Source organism: Felis catus, chromosome D2 (genome assembly GCF_018350175.1).
Source record: "Felis catus isolate Fca126 chromosome D2, F.catus_Fca126_mat1.0, whole genome shotgun sequence".
Classification (NCBI taxonomy): domain Eukaryota; kingdom Metazoa; phylum Chordata; class Mammalia; order Carnivora; family Felidae; genus Felis; species Felis catus.
The window spans coordinates 81,784,091-81,803,084 of record NC_058378.1 but is presented as its reverse complement, the minus strand read 5'-3'; the positions used below and the strand labels follow the sequence as shown (position 1 = coordinate 81,803,084).

At 49.1% G+C, this 18,994-nt stretch overlaps 1 long non-coding RNA gene across 1 annotated transcript; it reads left to right on the top strand.

Moving 5' to 3' along the window:
- The first annotated feature begins 2,797 nt into the window (after window positions 1-2,797).
- On the top strand, window positions 2,798-17,347 carry LOC102900488. The gene is made up of 6 exons (XR_890882.4): window positions 2,798-3,298; window positions 6,189-6,291; window positions 6,761-8,499; window positions 13,296-13,448; window positions 14,975-15,107; window positions 16,891-17,347. It is a non-coding gene; the product is annotated as an uncharacterized LOC102900488 (long non-coding RNA).
- Window positions 17,348-18,994: the final 1,647 nt, after the last annotated feature.

Sequence of the window (18,994 nt, the reverse complement as noted above, 5' to 3'; positions counted from 1 at the left end):
AATGGGGAAGCCGTCTGGTCTGCGGGCCAAGCTCACCTCTCCTGCTGAGAAGAGGGAGCCCAGACCCCGGGAGTCTCAACCACTCCTTGCCAGAGGACGCCTCTAATAGGGACAGGGAGCACAGCCTCCTCGGGGGCCTGCAAAGAGGCCTTAACTTTCTCCCCATTGCATGCCCAAGGCCATTCCGTAACCAACGGCTGCCTTCTCTCCTACGAAGCCCACGTGCACCCTCAGAATCGTTCTGGAAGCCACTGCACCATCTGGAAGTGACCTTATGAAGAAACCTAGGGGCCCCCCTGAGCCAAGCCTTGGAGGCAAAAAATGCAGATGGAGGCTCATGGGATTTTAAGCCTGGGGTGGGGGGGGGTGCGGGGCAGGACCTAGCCTCGACTTGGAAAAGCAGGATGCGATTCTTTGCCAGCCTTCTTGCCGGCATCCAGAATAAACACAGGCTCTACGTCCTGAGCAGACGACGGCCTGAGCTCATTGCCCCAAAGAGCAGGCCTACTCACCAGCGGATGCCAGGCCAGGACAGGAAAGGAATTGGCTACTCTCTCCGATGATCCGTCCAGTCTTACAAAAGCAGTCATTTCTAAGACGAACACAACCAGAATTGCCGCTTGGAGAGACAAGGAAGTCAGGAAGAATACCAAATGTCCCTAATGCCCAAGTGCTCGGTCATAGCTCCAGGACATCCTTGGGGGTGCCTCCTTCTTTAAGCTCCGGGAGGAAAGATTTAGAAACTGCAAGCGTTTTAGGGTCTCCGAGAGAGCCCCGTACGTCTGTGTCAGCCCCAAGGGGTGAGCCAGCTGAAAGGCAGAAAGGGACGCGACCCCCAGCAAGTAAACCTCCAAGTGCAAGTTGTAACTTTAAAATCGGTTTCACTTTGGCCGAGTGAAATCTGTGGGGAAGTGACATTTTAAAGGTTCCAGTCCTTCAAGGGGTAACAAAGACAACCATTATGTCCCAGCGAGCAGCTGTTCTTTGATGTTTTCAAGGGCAGCAGACGGAGTGCCCAGGTGGAATTAGGGCTGGATTAGGAGGGAGGCGAGTTTGGGGAAGAGGCCGGGAGAGCGCCTTCTGTGTTTCAGGCTTGGGTCTGCAGACGTCGTGACACGCGGACGTGGACGACACGCTGGGGGCCCCGGAGAAAGCCAGGGCCCTGGCAACCCTCAGCCATCTCCCCGGCTTGGGAAGATGCCGTGCTGGGGGAACGCAGGAGGGGGCGGCTCACATGACTCTCCACCCCCCCCCCTTCCCCGGCTGGAGACAAGAGTGGGAATTACTTCATTCTTCCAGGATAGAAAGTCTCGGAACTTTCGGGAGCGGTCCCCGTTCTTCCCATCTTCTGCTTGCGAACAAGCAAGAAGTGAAACTCCAGCGCTCAAGCTCTGGGCAGGGGTGGCCTGGGAGGGAGGGGACATTTGCGGAGGGTCCCTGCCCGTCTTCCCTGTGTCCCCGAGGAGGGCAAGGGGGCTCCCCACGCAACCGTCTGCTGCCCATTTCAGCAGCTGCTTGGAAGCCGAGAGTTTTTACAAGCAGACCCCAGACCAGAAAACACGCCCCGCCACAGCGCTTCCGGAACGCGTCAGGTGGGCACATTGCACCCGATGAAGTCTGTCTGCCAAAGCTCGCTTGTAAGTTGGTGGTAATCACACGTGCTTTTGTCCCTGGCAGCGATCCCCGTTCTGCAGTCTCTTGGTGCGAAGGGATTCGAATCTTCTCCCTTTTTCCAAAGAGGCTGCAAGGTAAGAACCGTATCGAAGCCGCTGTCACTGAATGCAGTTTGCTGGTGTCGGACTGTCGTTCTAGGAAAACCCGGTTTGCCCAGATCGTCCCTGGAATAACAGCCGCAGGTCTTTTTCTTTTTCTTTTTTTAAAGTTTATTTTTATTTATTTTGAGAGAGAGAGAGAGAGAGAGTGAGAGAGAGAATCCCAAGCAGGCTCCATGCTGTCAGCACAGAGCCCCAGTGCGGGGAACTCGAACCCACAAACGGTGAGATCACGAGCTGAGCTGAAGTCAAGAGAGACACTTGACCGACAGCCTCCCAGACGCTCCACCTACAGCCCTTGTACACAGGCAAGTCCGAAGTCACTTGTCCACAAGGCATCTCCCGAAGGAAACAGCGACAGGACCCAGGTAAGAGGATGGTCTTTCAGGTGTTGCTTTCCCAGAGGTTAAGCACAGCAGTGTCAAGGGGCCTGGGGGGCAGTGGTCTGACCCCAGCCTTCCTCCTGCCCCTCCCAGCCCCTTCTCTACCCTCTAGACTAGAAGGGCAAACTGCAGGCAACGTGCTCGGGGCTCATTCCTCCAAATCTTTGTCCACACTATTCCTCCTACTGGGAAAGTCACCTAAATATCTTCACCTACCAAACTCCTACTCACTCTTCAAGACCCCCCTCTCTTCCAGAAAGCAGCTCCTGGCCGCCACTGCTAAGTTCCCACATCCTGTGTGACCTCCACATGGATGCTTCTAGTATCTGGTGACAATTCTGTCTTCAGGGATGGAAAAAGCAACTTATTGACACAGGCTACTATTGATATCTGTTAAATAAAAACAAAAAAAAAATCAATTATAAGATGTATGTCCAGTATGCTCTCAAACTGGGTTAAGATAGCTAAACAGGGGTGCCTGGGTGGCGCAGTCGGTTAAGCGTCCGACTTCAGCCAGGTCATGATCTCGCGGTCCGTGGGTTCGAGCCCCGCGTCGGGCTCTGGACTGATGGCTCGGAGCCTGGAGCCTGTTTCCGATTCTGTGTCTCCCTCTCTCTCTGCCCCTCCCCCGTTCATGCTCTGTCTCTCTCTGTCCCAAAAATAAATAAACGTTGAAAAAAAAATTAAAAAAAAAAAGATAGCTAAACAGATAAAAATATATCTCAAGTCAAATGTGATCACTGTAACAATAGTATAGGTGGGGGGTCTTGCTTTTTTTCTTTTCTTTGTGCTTTTTTAGATAGTTTCTAAAATTTTCATCCTGAACCTTGCTCTGGTTTTCAACTGCCGTTCCGACAAATTACCACAAACTGAAAGCAACACAAATTTATTATTTGGCAGTTCCGTAAGTCGGAAGTCTGGTATGGGTCTCACCAGGAGAACACGAAGGCATCCGCGAGGTTGGATTCCTTTCTGGGGGCTCTGGGGATGAACCCACTTCCAAGCTCATCCAATCTGTTGGCAGAAGTCAGTTTCTTGCGGGTGGGTTCCCTTGGGGTCCCCGCGTCCCTGCTGGCTGTCAGCTGACAGCTGACTCACTCTCCTTGACCCGTGGCCACTCCTCTGTCTTCAGATCCAGCAACGGTGAGTCGGAGCTCCGTGAAACCTCAAATCCCCCCTGCCTCTTCTCCCCTCGCATCTCTCGGACTCTTTTGCCCACCCAGAAAATTCAGGATAACCTCACTGTTTCATGGTCAGCTAATTAGCAACCTTACTTCCTTCTGCAAGCTTACTTCTCTCCTTTTGTGACTTAACTTATTCACAGGCATAAACACGGGGGACCAAAATCCTGCCTCCCACAAACATTTTTTTTAATTAATTAATTTATTTATTTTTAAGTGTATATTTATTTTGAGAGAGAGAGAGTGAGTGGGGAAGGGGCAGAGACAGAAGGAGAGGGAGAGACAACCCCAAGCAGACTCTCTGCTGTCAGCACAGAGCCCGAGGGCTCAAACTCACGAACCACAAGATCATGACCCAAGCCGAAATCAAGAGTCAACCGACTGAGGCGGACAGGCGCCCCCCAAAAACATTTCTTTTTAACTGATGAAGAAGAAGGCCTTGAAAAAGGAATCCTTTTAAACGAGGTGAAGGAGTATCCGCCATGTCATTTGAAAATAAATGGTAATTGATCTTGCCTACAAATGACTCACTACTTCTGTGAGCATCTCATTTCCTCACAAAGCCCTGGCTTCTTGAACTCTCAGCCAAAATTCCAAATCTCTTGATAAAAATTTCTTCTATCCTTTCTGTAAGAATGAGCTTCTTTCTTCCTGATTTCAAAGGTCATGCATGTCTTGCCACACAGCCATGGCTTCCCTCCCCCCGCCATGTGCCTGGCCTTTGCTGCCTGGGGCAGGGTCTGTTTCACCCTGCCATCCTAGGTGGGCATGTCACTTACCTTGGCCAATGGACAGGAGCAAGTGTGACTCAGGCGGAAGCTTGGAAAGAGTGTTGGCAGTAGGACTTGGCCTTTCCTTCTGCTCTTTGGACCCCTGAGACCATCACACGACGAGCCCCGGCTGGCCCATGGAAAATGAGCAATGACTCCATGTAGAGATGCCCGACCCACCTCAAGCCCTGAAAACAACCAACCTGCCAATCACCAGAAATTCGAATTTGTTCACACGAGGCCACCCCGACCCAGCCTCGTTGATGGGTGACTACAGAAACATACCAAGCTGGCCCGCACCCAATGACCAGCCCGCCGGCCCGCAGAATCATGAGGAATAACATTTCTTGTTCCTTGTTTTATTTATTTATTTTTAAATATGTTTTTATTGTTTATTCATTTTTGAAAGAGAGCACAAGCAGGGGTGGGGCGGAGAGACAGGGGGACACAGAATCTAAAGCAGGCTCCGGGCTCTGAGCTGTCAGCACAGAGCCTGACGCGGGGCTCGAACTCACGTCACGTGAGATCATGACCTGAGCCGAAGTCGGATGCTCAACCGACTGAGCCACCCAGGCTCCCCTCTTGTTCCTTGTTTTGAAACAGCTACATTTTGGAGTAGTTTGGTATATAGCAAAGGCTAACTGAATATAATTTAAGAAAAAATTGAAATAGCAAAAAATTCTAATAGGGAAGCAAAAGTCACCCACGATTCCATCAACCCCAGGTAACCAGTGTGAATATTTTGGTGTATTTTCTCTCAGTTTTCATATTCAGTTAGTTACACGGCTCCAGAGAGAGAAAGAAAAAGAGGGAAATAGGACAATAATAGAAACACAGCATTTATAGATATGTAATTTAAGTCTTGCTTTTCCCCCCTATCACTACTAGCTAGCATCATTTTGTGTCATTGGCGATTGAATAAGACATTCGTGGACTTGGAAACACCTTTCAAACACCACAGTCTCCCTCCCATCAGTCACATATTCACATTCCTTCATCGGTGTGTGTGCCTGTAAATCCAAGCAGCATAAATATTCAGCCTAATTGGGTTAAAATGAACTAATTCTGGGGCGCCTGGGTGGCTCAGTTGGTTGAGTGTCCAACTTCGGCTCAGGTCATGATCCCACGGTTTGTGGTTTCGAGCCCCGCATAGGACTGTGTGCTGACAGCTCAGAGCCTGGATGGAGCCTGCTTAGGATTCTGTGTCTCCCTCTCTCTCTGCCCCTCCCGAACTCACACTCTGTCTGTCTCTCTCAAAAATAAATAAACATTAAAAAAAAAAAAAAACTAAACTAAACCTAACTGCCCATGTGATGTTGTTCGAATTTATCTGAATAATTGACTAGGGCTTGAGCTTTGGCCAAATTTGTCACTAAGGACAGAGAACAGTTCTTGTGACCCTGGCCTTCCTGGGAAAGGGCTCTTTCCAGGGCTGCAGGGCCCAGCCCAGGTGGGCGAGAAAACCTGATGGATGAAACCCTTCTTGGATGTTTATTTCTGTTCCGGCCTAACCCCCAGCCTTACTCACTGAGGGGACACTGACCTGGGCGGGCAGACGGGGGTGGGGGCAGCCCTCCTGCCCAGAATCATCCTTGGGTGGGGGGACAGGGTCCTTCAGCCTGCAGCTCTCCTAGGAAGCCTTGGCTTAGATCTGAGAGGACGGGCCAGGCTGAGTACGCAGGCCGCCCCGGGGTTAGATTTGTTCACATCTGAGTCCTAGGAAGAGACGTGCCTTGTGGATGTGCCCTGCTCAGGCCACAGCTGGCGTCACTCTCAAGGAGTATGGTTTCAAAGCCATGAACGAATCCGTAGGAAGTCCAGTCCTTCTGGGGGCTCTAAATCATAACAGGAACTTTCACCCCGTTATTTGGAGTCCCCATTTTTGCTTCCCCCAATTCAGCTGTCCTCTGCCTCCCAAATCAGGCACCTTTGCTCCACCCTCCCAACCCCTTAGCTCCGCCCACTCCCCAGCTTTCTTACATAGATGTTCCCCAGTGTCCCTGTCACAGGCTTCAGGTGAAGTCGTCACCTCTCTTGCTGGCCTTTCTCCAGTTCTCCTCTGCCCATTCTCTCCTCCTGTAGCACGAAGCCCAGGAGTCTTCCCGGCAGAAGTAAGCTACCCCAGCAAGCCGGAGAAACGAGGGCCAGCCATGCAGGGCCTGCTTTCCTTGGGGGAACAGGGCAGGTAAGTATGGGGAGACTCCCACCGCCATCTTTTTTTTTTTTTTTTTTTTTTCCAGCCTGAACTGACACTACAATCCCCAGGGGACGTTTGCAAACGAGGTGGCCTGACAGGTCACCTGTCGCAGCGCATGCTGCTGATGCCGGCACAGGGCATCTGGCCCTTCTGGTGTTTCCTTGTGCGCAGCTGCAGGAAGATGGGGCTGGGGACCACACCAGGGAGGGGAGGGGGCCAGTGAGGCCAAGGGCATTTGCTCGGATCACACACGTGACAGTCTTAGGAGCCACCTGGAAGTAAAGGGCTGAGTCTTGTGCCTTCAGGGGCGCAAGAGCCGGCATTGCAAATGCAGTGGGAACGCAGATAGATGCAACGATGCAGCCTCCCCCCTCCCCCCCAGGCTGGTGTGACTTGAGGGGATGCAGGTAACACGTTCTGACCTCCGCAACCTTTCTCCTGGCTCTGCTTTTGTCAGCACTCGGTCTCCGTGATGTTTTTCCCATTCTGCAGCACCCTCTGCCTACAGAAACGCTCACAACCCAAGTGGCAGGGGTCAGCCCACTGGTGTAATCGTTTTGCAGAAGTTCAACGAAAGCCAGATAGTGGCCTGGAGAAGGGCTCTGTCATTTCGTTGCTGGTGGTTACAACGATCTACACGGGGTATTCCCCCGGCAGTGGATTTTCCACCCCCTCCGCCCGATGGCAGCCGTTACGTGCACGTGTCTGTCGGACATGACCCACATGGCGTCTCCGCGATCGTTCTCCTCCTGGCGTGCGCGTCTGGACCAGGAGGTCGCTTCCGAGAATTCCCGGACTCAGAGACGGGGTCAGCGCGGGGTAGCATTGGTGCGTCGTTAAACCTCCACGAAGAGAAGGTTGCTGGCCGATGCAAGGACTGAAGACGTGAGTGCGCGGATGCTGTTTTCTGTGTTCGTGGCAGGATGATGGCCAGGGGGATCCACGCTATCGAAGCTTGGGGCCAAGCAAGGCAGCACCTTTCTGGCAGGTGAGCCCTGTTTCTCCGTGCCTCCCGTCCTGGTGCACGGGAGGCCTTGGAGAGGGAAAACATTTCCGATCCCTGAGACTCCTCTGAATTTCAGGCCAAATTTTCCTGTGTGTTATAGCTATGGAAAACAGGTTCACGTGGCCCCAAGAGTTTAGTTGTTGATATGAAATGCGTGCCAAGTCCTGCCAGGTAAATGGGCTTTTAGGTCTTTAAGAACGTTGACGGATTGGCCGATGAATCCATTCATTTCCTCACTGAATCAAACAACTGAGCAGGGACTGTGCACCGGGCCGACCCCTCCCCGGGATGCCGAGAGGAATAAGGCGGTGCCCTGTGCTTGAGGGGTCTGGACTCTAATGACAGGTGACACTCAGGAACCAGATGCTTCCGCGGAGACGTTAGGAGCTGGAACAGAGGGAGGAGCCAGAGGAGGGGCGCCAGTTCTGCAGAAGAACACGGGACACTTTCGAGGGGGGCTTCTAAACCAGGGTGATAACAGAATGGCAAAATACGGTGGCAGTTGTGTCCCTGCGAAGAGGAAGCAGCAGGGACTTCCGTGCGTTGCTGGTGGGAGGCGCGGCGGCCACGACCTCGGCACTGCTTTGCCAGGTACCTGCTAAAGGTAAATATAGGGTCACGATGTTCCCTCGAGGCAGGAACCCCACTCCTGGGTGGACACCCCAGGTAGGTGTGTGCACGTGCCCGGCACGTGGCACTCACGAGAATGCTCGTTGACGGTCTACTCACAACGCTTAAAAACTGGACACAACCCGAGTCTCCATTAAATAATTTGAGGTATACCCCTACGATGGAATCGTATGCAGCAAAAAAGACGAAGCTACCAAACGAACTAACAAATACACGGAACAGAACGTTATCACTCAACGTCCCAGGACGCGTAAAGGACCCTCACGTTTGTTGGAATTAGGAGCAGATCGGCTGGGGCAGAGATTTTCTTCCCAGATGCTCTGGTTCCAGAAGGCAGAGGAGCAGGAAGGGCGCAGAACTGGGCAGAGACCGCATGGAGCTCGTCTCGCACGCAGCACGGTGATGTGAATTTTCTACAGTGATGCCCGCTTTTTAAGCACGAGCACTGACTTCAGATTTTTTTCCAGGGAAGTTTTTTTATTGACTTATGAGCATTTTCAAGCACGTCGAAAAGTACAGAAAAAAATGTAATAACCACCCTAATACATCCATCAATCCAGGTAACAATTGGTAACATTTTGTCATATTTGCCATATTATTTTCCTGAGCCAGTCCTTTTTTGAAAAACCATCTTATTATAGAAAGCTTGAAAGATATTGAAAAAGGGAGAGAGAGAGCGTCGTATAGGGAGCTCCCATGCCTCCGACCCCCAGCCTCAGTAGTTCCGAAGACGTGGCTAATATTGTTTCTGGCCTATCGCTGCCTGTTTCCCCTCCTCCCACCCCAGAATCAACTTACAAACAAATCTCAAATACTGACATCATTTCATGCACAACATACGAGTACATTTTTGCTTAAAGAAAGGACTCTTTGAAATGTAACCACAAGACCGCTATGGTACCTTCAAAAATGAACAATAACTTCTTAATATCAAATATCAAGTCGGTGTTTACAAATCAGGAGCCAAACAAAGTTCACATATTGCATATTGCTGATTTTTTAAAAAATCTTTACAAATCCAGAAGTTTCCTTCTTTTTTGTTTTTTTGTTTTGTTTTTTTTTTTTGTTTTGTTTTTTTTTGCAGTTCATTTATTGAAGTAATCGGATTGCTTCCCCTGGATATCAGTGCTTCTCACACTTTAGCATGCAAAAGAATTAACAAACATGAAGAGCTTGTTAAAATACAGATCTCTGGGCCCAGCCTCAGAGATTCCTAATTGAGTAGTTCCGGGGTAGGGCCTGAGAATTTGCATTTCTCACAAGCTCCCCAGTGATGCCGATTGCCAGCCTGGGAACCCTTGCTGGGTGACACTGCCCTGGTTGCCCACTGTCCAGACTTAGCTAGCTGCATCCCCAGGGTGTCTGTGAGTATTTTTCTCTGCTCATTATATTTTTAAAAAACTTTTTAATGTTTATTTATTTTTGAGAGACAGAGAGAGACAGAACGTGAGTGGGGAAGGGGCAGAGAGAGAGGGAGACACAGAACCCGAAGCAGGCTCCAGGCTCTGAGCCATCAGCACAGAGCCCGATGCAGGGCTTGAATCCATGAATCATGAGATCATAACCTGAGCCAAAGTCGGACCTTAACCGACTGAGCCACCAGGCGCCATTCTGCTCATTATATTTTTTAAAATCCACACTGGATTCGGACAAAGTACTGTGTCCTTTCATCAGGAGGCACAATGTCTGGTCATCTCGGAAACGTTAGCAGCCATGATCGTTCCTAGATTTGTTATTTCATTGGGGGTTGCAAAACCAGTGATGCTCTAATTGTATTCTCCCCTTTTCATTGATTACCTTGTCTACTTCTCTAGACACAAACTTCCCTTCATCAACTATTTGAACACCCAAAGGGAGAGTTCATACAGCAGTCAGGATAATCTTTGTCCTCATTAACCTATTTTCAAAATAGTGAGTTGGTTCCCTAGCGTCCTGAGCAAACAAAGAGGTGGTTTTTGTTTGTTTTTATCTATTCTAATGAATTCATGAACACAAATGTGTTTTTATGTTCAATTTACTAAGGTTTTATTATTTTTATTTTTAATTTTTTGACATTTATTTATTTGAGAGCGAGAGGTAGAGAGGCAGAAAGAGAGGGGGAGAGAGAATCCCAAGGAGGCTCCGTGCTGACAGTGAAGGTCCCGAAGTGGGGCTCGAACTCACCAACTGTGAGATCATGACCTGAGTCAAAATCAAGACTCGGCTGCTTAACCAACTGAGCCACCCAGGTGCCCCAATTATTATTATTTTTAAAGTTTATGTATTTATTTTGAGAGATTACAGGAGCACACACTCACGCACATGCACACGTTGAGGAGAGGGACAGAGAGAGAGGGAGAGAGAGGACCTTAAGTGCTTCCTTATCACTGTGGGTCATTTTTCCATATGGCACACAAGACAGAGAGAGAGGGAGAGAGAGGACCTTACCTCCACACCTAGCCCAGAACCCGATGCGGGGCTTGATCCCATGGCTGTGAGATCATAACCTGAGCCAAAACCAAGAGTCAGCCACTTAACCATCTGAGCCACCCAGGCATTCCACTAAGTTTTTATTTTTGATGTTCAAATTATTTTATCTTTGACTAATGGGGGCCTGGTCAGGTTAGCTCCTGGTTCCTTTTGGCTTGACTCCAGTGGTGTTTGATAGCTTCCTTTTATGATAGGACAAGATTTTCCAGGTTCACCTCCTATAATCCTTCTCTCAGGTCTAGATTCCACCATTTCTCCAAGGAGCCCTGGTGGCATTTAATGCATGTGGCCCTTGGAGACCGTAGTCTAGGCACTGGACACGTTCTTTAGTGATTGGATGGTCATTGTTTCCAGACCTTTTCAGTGCATAAAGCTGGAAGGTATGTTTAAAAAAATTTTTTTAAATCTTTATCTTTGAGCGAGAGAGAGCAAGCAGGGGAGGGGTAGAGAGACGGGGAGACACAGAATCCAAAACAGGCTCCAGGCTCTGAGCTATCAGCACAGAGCCCGAGGGGCTTGAACTCAGAGACTGTGAGATCTTGACCTGAGCTGAAGTCCGACGCTTAACGGACTGAGCCACCCAGGCACCCCTGGAAGATATGTTTTTTTAAAACACAATGTATAATGAGTTTCTAAGAATACTCTGAATTAGAATTTAAGGGGCATTTCACTTGATCCCATCAATTGGAAATCTCAGAATAACAACCCTAACCCTATAGTCCATGACATGATCAGTAAAAACCCTTTGTTTTTCCTTTTCGTACATTCTTTTGTTCTTAGTCTGTGTCTAACGAAGGGTGTGCAGTCAAGTTCATGTTTGAAGTCACGTGGAATAGTTTCTGTCTTTGTGGTCAGGCCACAAATCAGTATATAGCTAAGTTTGTTTCACTTTGCTTTCGACTTTTGAAGACTGATTTTTTTAATATTTTAATTTGTTCTGTAACTGTGTAAGTATTTTCACGATTTCAAAATCAGATGTACAAACCAAAGTATATTCGGAGAAGTCTAACCTACTCCTTCTTTGTCATGATCCTTTCTCCCCTTATGTGGAATAGTTTTAAACAATTTTATGGTTTATCCTTTTGTTTACAAAACAATATAATAATAGCATAACATTTTACACATACTCATATTTTCATATCACATCTTCCTGGATAAATGGTAACATGCTATGCACATTTTGTTCCACTTAGCCTTTGAGATCACTTTGTAATGTTAAAAATCTTTATATTAAACGGTTCCACCTTAGGAACTTGTTAAGAAAATCTACAAGGACAAAGAAACTACAATGCATTTGGTGGCACTTTTAAATGAATTTATTCAAATAACTGTGTTAATCCGAGAGTACTGACGTGTAGCCGAAAGTGTCAGTCCACACGTCTGTCCAGCCTGCAATAAATACTTGGTTCAAATCTCGACAGTCAGAAACCATAGGAAGAGAACTACAATTTTCTCCCTTCTTTTCCTTTTATTTATTTAGATGTCCCTTTTTACAAAAGTCAAACGTTTAAATTTTGGAATCATTTCAGACTTACAGAAAAGCTGCAAAGATAGCACAGAGTGTTCTCACGTCCTCTTTACACAGTTTTCCCTATTATAAACACCTAAAATAACACGGTACATTTGTCAAAACCGGGAGACCAACACTGGTACATTACTATCAACTGAACTCCAGCCTTTATTTGGATTTCGCTAGTTTTTTCCACTAATGTCCTTTTTCTCTTCCAGAATGTGATCCAGGACACCACATGGCATTTAATGTCTTTCCATTTTTAATTGACCTAAAAATCTATCAATGTTAAAGAGCCCTCCCATTTTTATAGGTGGTAAGGGACAGAAACCAAATGGCTCACTGGCCGCGGGATGATCACAGGATTTAACTCTAAATCTGGGTGGAATCTGCTTTTAGAAGAGGCAATCTGGTTTAGGGGAAGAAGAGGCAGATGTTCGTACGGGGCAGACCTGGGTGTGGGTCCTTCTTTGGGTTTGCTGCTTAGTGGTTAGGAGGTCTGGAATGACTTATTTAGTGTCACTGGGCGTTAGTCTTTCATCTGTAAAAATGGGACACTAAAACACACCTCACAGAGTAGTAGAGAGATTTATACATAATACAGGTGAGGTGTTTGGACCACAAGAAGCGCTCAGCAAATGGTAATGGCTGTTACCATAGATGGTTGTCAGCGGACCCACAACTAGCACTTGGGGAACCACATGTTGGTCATCTGCTACCCAGACTATAATTCTTCCTCGTAGAACAGATACGTAATTTTAGTCCACCAGTTACGGCGGGGTGACAGCTCAAATATACAGCCTCCGATTCAAGTGACACTCAGCAGGGCGCGTTCGGGGAGGGCATTCGCATCCAGATCTGCCATGACTCAGGTATCCGTTGCTGGCTTCTGTTCGGGCCAGGAGGCTGTCCAACAACACGCACTGACATGGCCCCGAAGGTATTTTCCCAGAACGTAAGCATCTAATAAATGATCGTGTATGTATTTTCACTTCTGAAAGCACCGTTGACCCTTTTTAAAGTGCTGGCAAGCATTTTTGTGACAGGAAGCAGAGGCTCCTGTGTGGAAGACCGCTCCGGCCTTGATTTCTGGGCTGTGTGCACGCGTGTGCCCGTGCGTCCGTTTCTTCTTCTGCAGGGATGCACGAGACTTTTGTGTCACTCTCCAAAATAGAACTCCAAAGTAGGTCGGTAAAGGAGCAGTGAAATAGGTCAGTTGCCATAAATCGAAGCAGAAGAAGGGGGTGGGGTTCAGCTCTAGAGAGGGTGCATGTTTAGACCCTTGATGCCTGTTTCTCTTAAGGCCTGAAGGACCGCCCTTTAGGGGGTGGGAGGGTGACACTGACACTCTGTTGTCCCATTGCTTTCTTTCTCCAGGATGGCCACCTCTAGGATGGAGATCGTGGTCGCGGGTCATGGGGACCAAGCCGGCAGATTGAAGCCTGATGTCATTAGGATGCCTAACACAGGACGGGGGACAACATTCTTTCGGGGGATGATGAAGCGGGGTACTTTCTTGCCTCCGTGAAGGTGGGTAAGCAGCTGGCTTCGAGTAGCAAAACCACACTATTGGTAATGCTTCTGGTATTCCCATGCAGTGCAGTTGGTCATGGGATCCGGTTCCACATCACCCCCACCCAGAGTGAGGCTGCCATTCCCCCTGTGCTGCTGGAAATGTGCCTAGAAGGATTAGGCTGCGGCAATGGCTTTTCCCTGACTTTAACGGTCCCCTCTTCAATGATGCATTGCTTCCTCATCACTGTGGGTCATTTTTCCATATGGCACACAAGACTGTCTGCATCCTGCCCCCAAGACAGACAGCATTTTCCTGAAGGTGCCGGGGTTTGATTTCCCAATACTAGATGTTGTAAGGTTTCTTGGCACTCTACCAAGGTAGAAGGGGCTCTCTAATGGATTATAATGAAGAAAAACAAAAAACAAACACATCAACTTTGATTTTGTGACCACGGCCCTTCCATGTGACTTTCTGAGTTATTACCAACACACATTTCTGGTTTCGAATTATTCTGACTCATGCTGTTATTTATTTTTTCCATTGTTGGCAATAGCTCTACATAACCACAATCTTTATCCATTGTCTGATTACTAGCACAAAACAGTTTGAGGTTGTTTGGAGTTTTAAAACGGTTTGATTTTCTCTTACATTTAAAAACAGCACCAGAAGTAACAGACTGAGTTAAAAGTGGAAGATTTGAGAAAATAAAACATGTCCTGATACAGACTGCTAGCACTGTGGAAATCAGTCCTAACTTGATTTGCAATAGTAATGGGCCTTAACTGGACTAATTACAGAGGTTATTGGGGGAATGGCTTGGGAAAGAAATGAAATATTGCCTACTTATCTTCTTGGACCTCAGCAATAAATATGCTTACATGGAATCACTATCCTTGAGCCTGGCCTGGCAGGCTGTATGGAGAGCAAAAGTCTTAAAGACCCAAGTGGGAACACAGTCACACATTGGTTCATTTATCCACTGAACCAGAAATTGCTGGGCCTTCTTTTTTTTTTTTTTTTTTTTTTTTTTTTTTCTGCCAGGCCCTGGGCGAGGCATGGGCATATCAGATATAATAGTAACAGGTCAAGGGGCCCTACCTCTGAGGGGCTCCCCATCCAGTAAGGCAGGCAGGTTCGCATAACAATAATTATGGTACAAAGTGGTAAGCCTGATGTCAGCAGTGGAGACACAGAAAGAGAGTTAAGTCTCCGTTTTGCTTGGAGTAGTAGGAAAAAACAGTGCGGAGGAAATGGCTCCACTCTGGGCTTTGGAGGGCGGATCAGAAAGGAGGAGAAGGGCATTCAGACATTAAGAGAAGCATGGACAGCCATGAAATGTTAAACACTTTGAAAACGTCCAGTGGCCCCACGTGGCTAAAGGATGGGGCCGGGGAGGGGGTGGGGGGAGGAGAGAGATGAGGTTGGGAACTCTGGCGGTTCTCAAATCCCAAATGGCCTTGAGTATCCCGCGAAGGAGATTTGATGTGTTACTAAAGGCCGTGAGGACTCAGCGAAGTTTTGTCTGATTTTCATTTTAAAGGTGCTTTTGCAACAGCAGGAGCCGGAATGAGAGCAAATCAAGCTGGAGGGGCCTGGGACTGTCATCCAGGGGAGGCACTGTGGTTACCCGGCCCTGGGGTCATCCAGGGGAAGCACTGTGAGCCTCATCAGAGGTAAGCGCCATGGTTACCTGGCCCTGGGGTCATCCAGGGGAGGCACCATGGTTATCTGGCCCTGGGGCTGGAGGGGGGGTGGTGACGGACTCAGGAGCGATTCCTGGGGCTGAGTGGATGGGACTTTATGACTAATTGGAAGGGTGTGGTTGAGGGAGAGAGGAAGAAAGAAAGGGTTCAGCAGAGAGGAAATGAGATGGAGTATCCTTGGAGTCTGACACACCCGGCTTCCTATCCCAGCTGCACTGCTTTTAAATCTGACCAAGTCACTCCTCAGAGCCTCCCTCTCCTCCTTCAAAAGAAGGGTAATGAATAGGACTCTGGGGTTGATGAGATCCTGGGGGCCAGGGGGCAGAGCAGACAGATGCAGGACAGAGGCTGTCCGTTACGACTATGTTAGGTAGGCTCAGAGCCATTCTGTCACACAGTTAGGGGGGCAGGAGAGTGGGGGCTGTTGTCTGTGTCCCTCGCCTCCAGCACAGGACACAGAAGGAGCTCTGGGGATGTTTGCTTAACTACTTTTTATTCTTCAGCTCAGCCTAGGACAAAGACAGCTGAATACCCCCTCGGGAATATTGCCTAAGAATATTAGGCGATATTCCTACTCAGGGAAAGGAACCCTGGCAGTGTTTATACAGGGAGGCCGGGGCGCACTTTCTCACTGATACGGGCCTAAGTTGGCAGGCTTGGGGCAGTGGGGCTGGCTGCTCCTGGACCAGGACACGGTGGTAATGACAAATGTCAAGTGCTGGGGAACTGCTACAAAATTAAAGCTCCATCAGATCCTAGACCAGAGCTCAGTGCGGGAGGAAGAACAATGGACCCCAGGCCCTGGAACTCTGAGTTGGCTTTTCTGCATGCGTCCCGTGAGGAGTAGTTAATGGGAGAAAGGCCCGCACAGAAGGAGGCCCATCAAAGAAGCATAGAAAACTGAGATCCAGGGCGCCGGCTGAAGTAGATACAGAGAAAAGGAGGGCTGCATTGCCACAGTCAAGGGATGCCGTGGATGCGATGGAGGGCCGACCTCACCCACATCAGAGCAGCCGGCCTCCCCGGTGCTGCCCGGAATAGTTCCTCACCCCCAAAGTAGAAAATAGTCCGGCTCCGAAGAGGAGAGACCCCACCACCGATAAAGCCGACACAATAAACCAGCCTCCGCTCCCCGCGGCCTCGTGCAGACCCGTCTTGGAGCTCCGTGGCCACATTTTGCCTCCACAGTTTAAGAGAAATCAGGAAACTGGAGAGGCTCCAAAGCAGAGCAAAAAACATGATTAAAGAGAGCAAGGATAGGACCCATGGGGCGAGTTAAAGAAATTGGGGTTGATTTGCCTAAAACAGTAAAGACGAAAGGGGGACTGTATTCCAATACAGAGAGGGGGGCCGGTGCCCAGTTATTTTCCAATTTCAAGAGCACAGACTAAGAGGCAAACGGCCTAATTTGCCACAAGAGAGATTAGGTAAAGGAGGAGTTTCAGAAACATATGCACGTCTTGGAATGGCCTTCCCTGGGGTTATTGTAAAATAGGGCTGGCCCCTCCCTGGGAGGAAAAGCCTACTGGGGACTAGGCCAGACTGATTATGGAGGGCCTGGCTGGTCTCCAGAGGCCCCACCAATCCCAGCTCGCCTGGCTTCTGGGAACCCATGCATCTTTCCAGAGCAGAAACCTGAGGAGGGAGTGGCCCGCCTTGACGGGTGGGAGCCTTTTGTGCTTCTCCTGATGGGTCCCTCCATCCAAGAGCAGGCATGACCTTTTCATCTCATTTTCTCTTTGATGTGTTCAAGACACGCCGACAGCAAACGCCTGCAGGTCCTTGGGCAGCTGGTAAAAAATGTATCACAACTTCCGGAAAGTGGCTGGTTAGATCAGATCACTGCCATCTGATTCGCAAATACTCGGAGAAGCTGGTGAAACTCCACACCCCTGGATGGCGCGCTCTGCTGGTCGTGGCCGTCCTGGTGGGTATACCGTCCGTCACTGTGGCTTCAATCACATGTTCAACCGTCCTTCATAGAAGGAACTGAGTCAAGCTGTAGAACCAAGCTTGTGCGCTCGCCTCCCCCTCCCGCGCCCTCTCGCCACATAAAAGGCGTGTCAATCTGCAGATGGGATGACGGTACAATTTGTTCACAAACCGGGTCGCCTGTGACAGTAAATGGAAGGTACTTCGACAGTCATGCTGCTATTTAGCTGAGGCCTAGGGCCATCTGTCTGTAACTTGTACTCAAAGCTCAAACAAGGGAGGTGCCCTTCATAGTGAAATCCTTTCTTTTTTTTTTTTTTTTTTAATTTTTTTTTTTCAACGTTTATTTATTTTCGGGACAGAGAGAGACAGAGCATGAACGGGGGAGGGGCAGAGAGAGAGAGGGAGACACAGAATCGGAAACAGGCTCCAGGCTCTGAGCCATCAGCCCAGAGCCTGACGTGGGGCTCGAACCCACGGACCGCGAGATCGTGACCTGGCTGAAGTCGGACGCTTAACCGACTGCGCCACCCAGGCGCCCCGTGAAATCCTTTCTAGTAGAAATGGAATGTTTGCTTTGTGAAACGCCGATTAACTATTACTGCTCAGCAAATCACCCTCCCCCCCCACCCCCACCCCCCAATAAGTGGCTCAAAACAATAAACGTCCATTATCTCGTGCAGTGTCTGTGGCTGAGGGTGGCTGGGCCGTGGGGTCCCTCGGATACTGCCCTGGGCCTGCCATCATTGAAAAATTTGACTGGGCTGGAAGATGGCTCCCATGAAGGCTCATTCACGTGGCTGATGACAGGAGACCTCCCTTTCCTATCTCAGTTCTTCCCCGTTGGACTGCTGGAAAGTCCTCGTGACAGCTGGGTTTCTTCGGAGTGAGCGACCGGAGTCACTCCGGCCTTTCATGCTGTAGTCTCAGAGCTCCTGCACGGGCACTTGGGCCATATTTTATTCGTTAGAACGAATCTCCAAGCCCAGCCCACACGAAAAGGGAAGGGGATTAAGCTTTATTTCTTGAATGAAGGAGGACCTTCAAATATTTGGTCATTCTCGTGAGTTTGTGTTTATTTTTGAGATTCTCTGTTTACCTTTTCTTGAGTGCCGTCTTTTTATTCACCCTGGCCCAGTGACAGTGGGAAGGGACAGCGGTGGGGGTGGCGGGGGACGTCTCAGCAGCTGGCATTCTGGCCATGGGGTGGCTCTCTGTTCCTCCTGGATATTGTCAGTCACTTGGGGTACTTAAAATGGTCTCTCTTGAGTAATGAGGAATGAGTTCGCCGTCACAGTAGGTATACAAGGAAGTCGTGGATGGTCGGTTGGGCACTGCAGTTGAGTGTAGATGGGGGTGGAGGGAGCTGGTCCAAATGACCTTCCATGTCCCTTCTGACCCGGAGCCCTCTCGAGTCCCTGATCCCCCCCGGCCCCTCCACCAAAGCATTCTTTGTTCAGTGCTCTTGAGTGAGAACTGGAGCAGCCTCTTGAGGTGGGGCATGGGTTCTGGAAGCAAGACCTATGAAAAGCAAACAGACTCCACGTTATCGCAGACAGAGAGTCGTGAGTTTCAAGCCCCCTCCACGAGATGGAATTAAAAAGGTTTCCAAGAATCTTAATCGTCGTGGGGTGACTGTGTTTGTTTACTTTTGCAGCAAGCCTGGGGAGCTGTGCTTGGATAGATAAAAGCTGTTCTGTAAGCCTGTGTCTGAAGCTCCATCAACAGGTCGAGCTGCGAGGAGGCTGACCCTTCACAGAAGTCAGAGTGGCGACCTGTAAAATCCTGGCTTGGGAAAATCTGCCTCCATTTCTCATCGGCTTTACTCAGAGCGGTCTGAACTAAATGTGAGCTTGGGTAAGGAATAAGTGCCCTGTTCATGAATGCCCAGGCTGTTAAACAAAAATAGCACACAGGAAACGGTA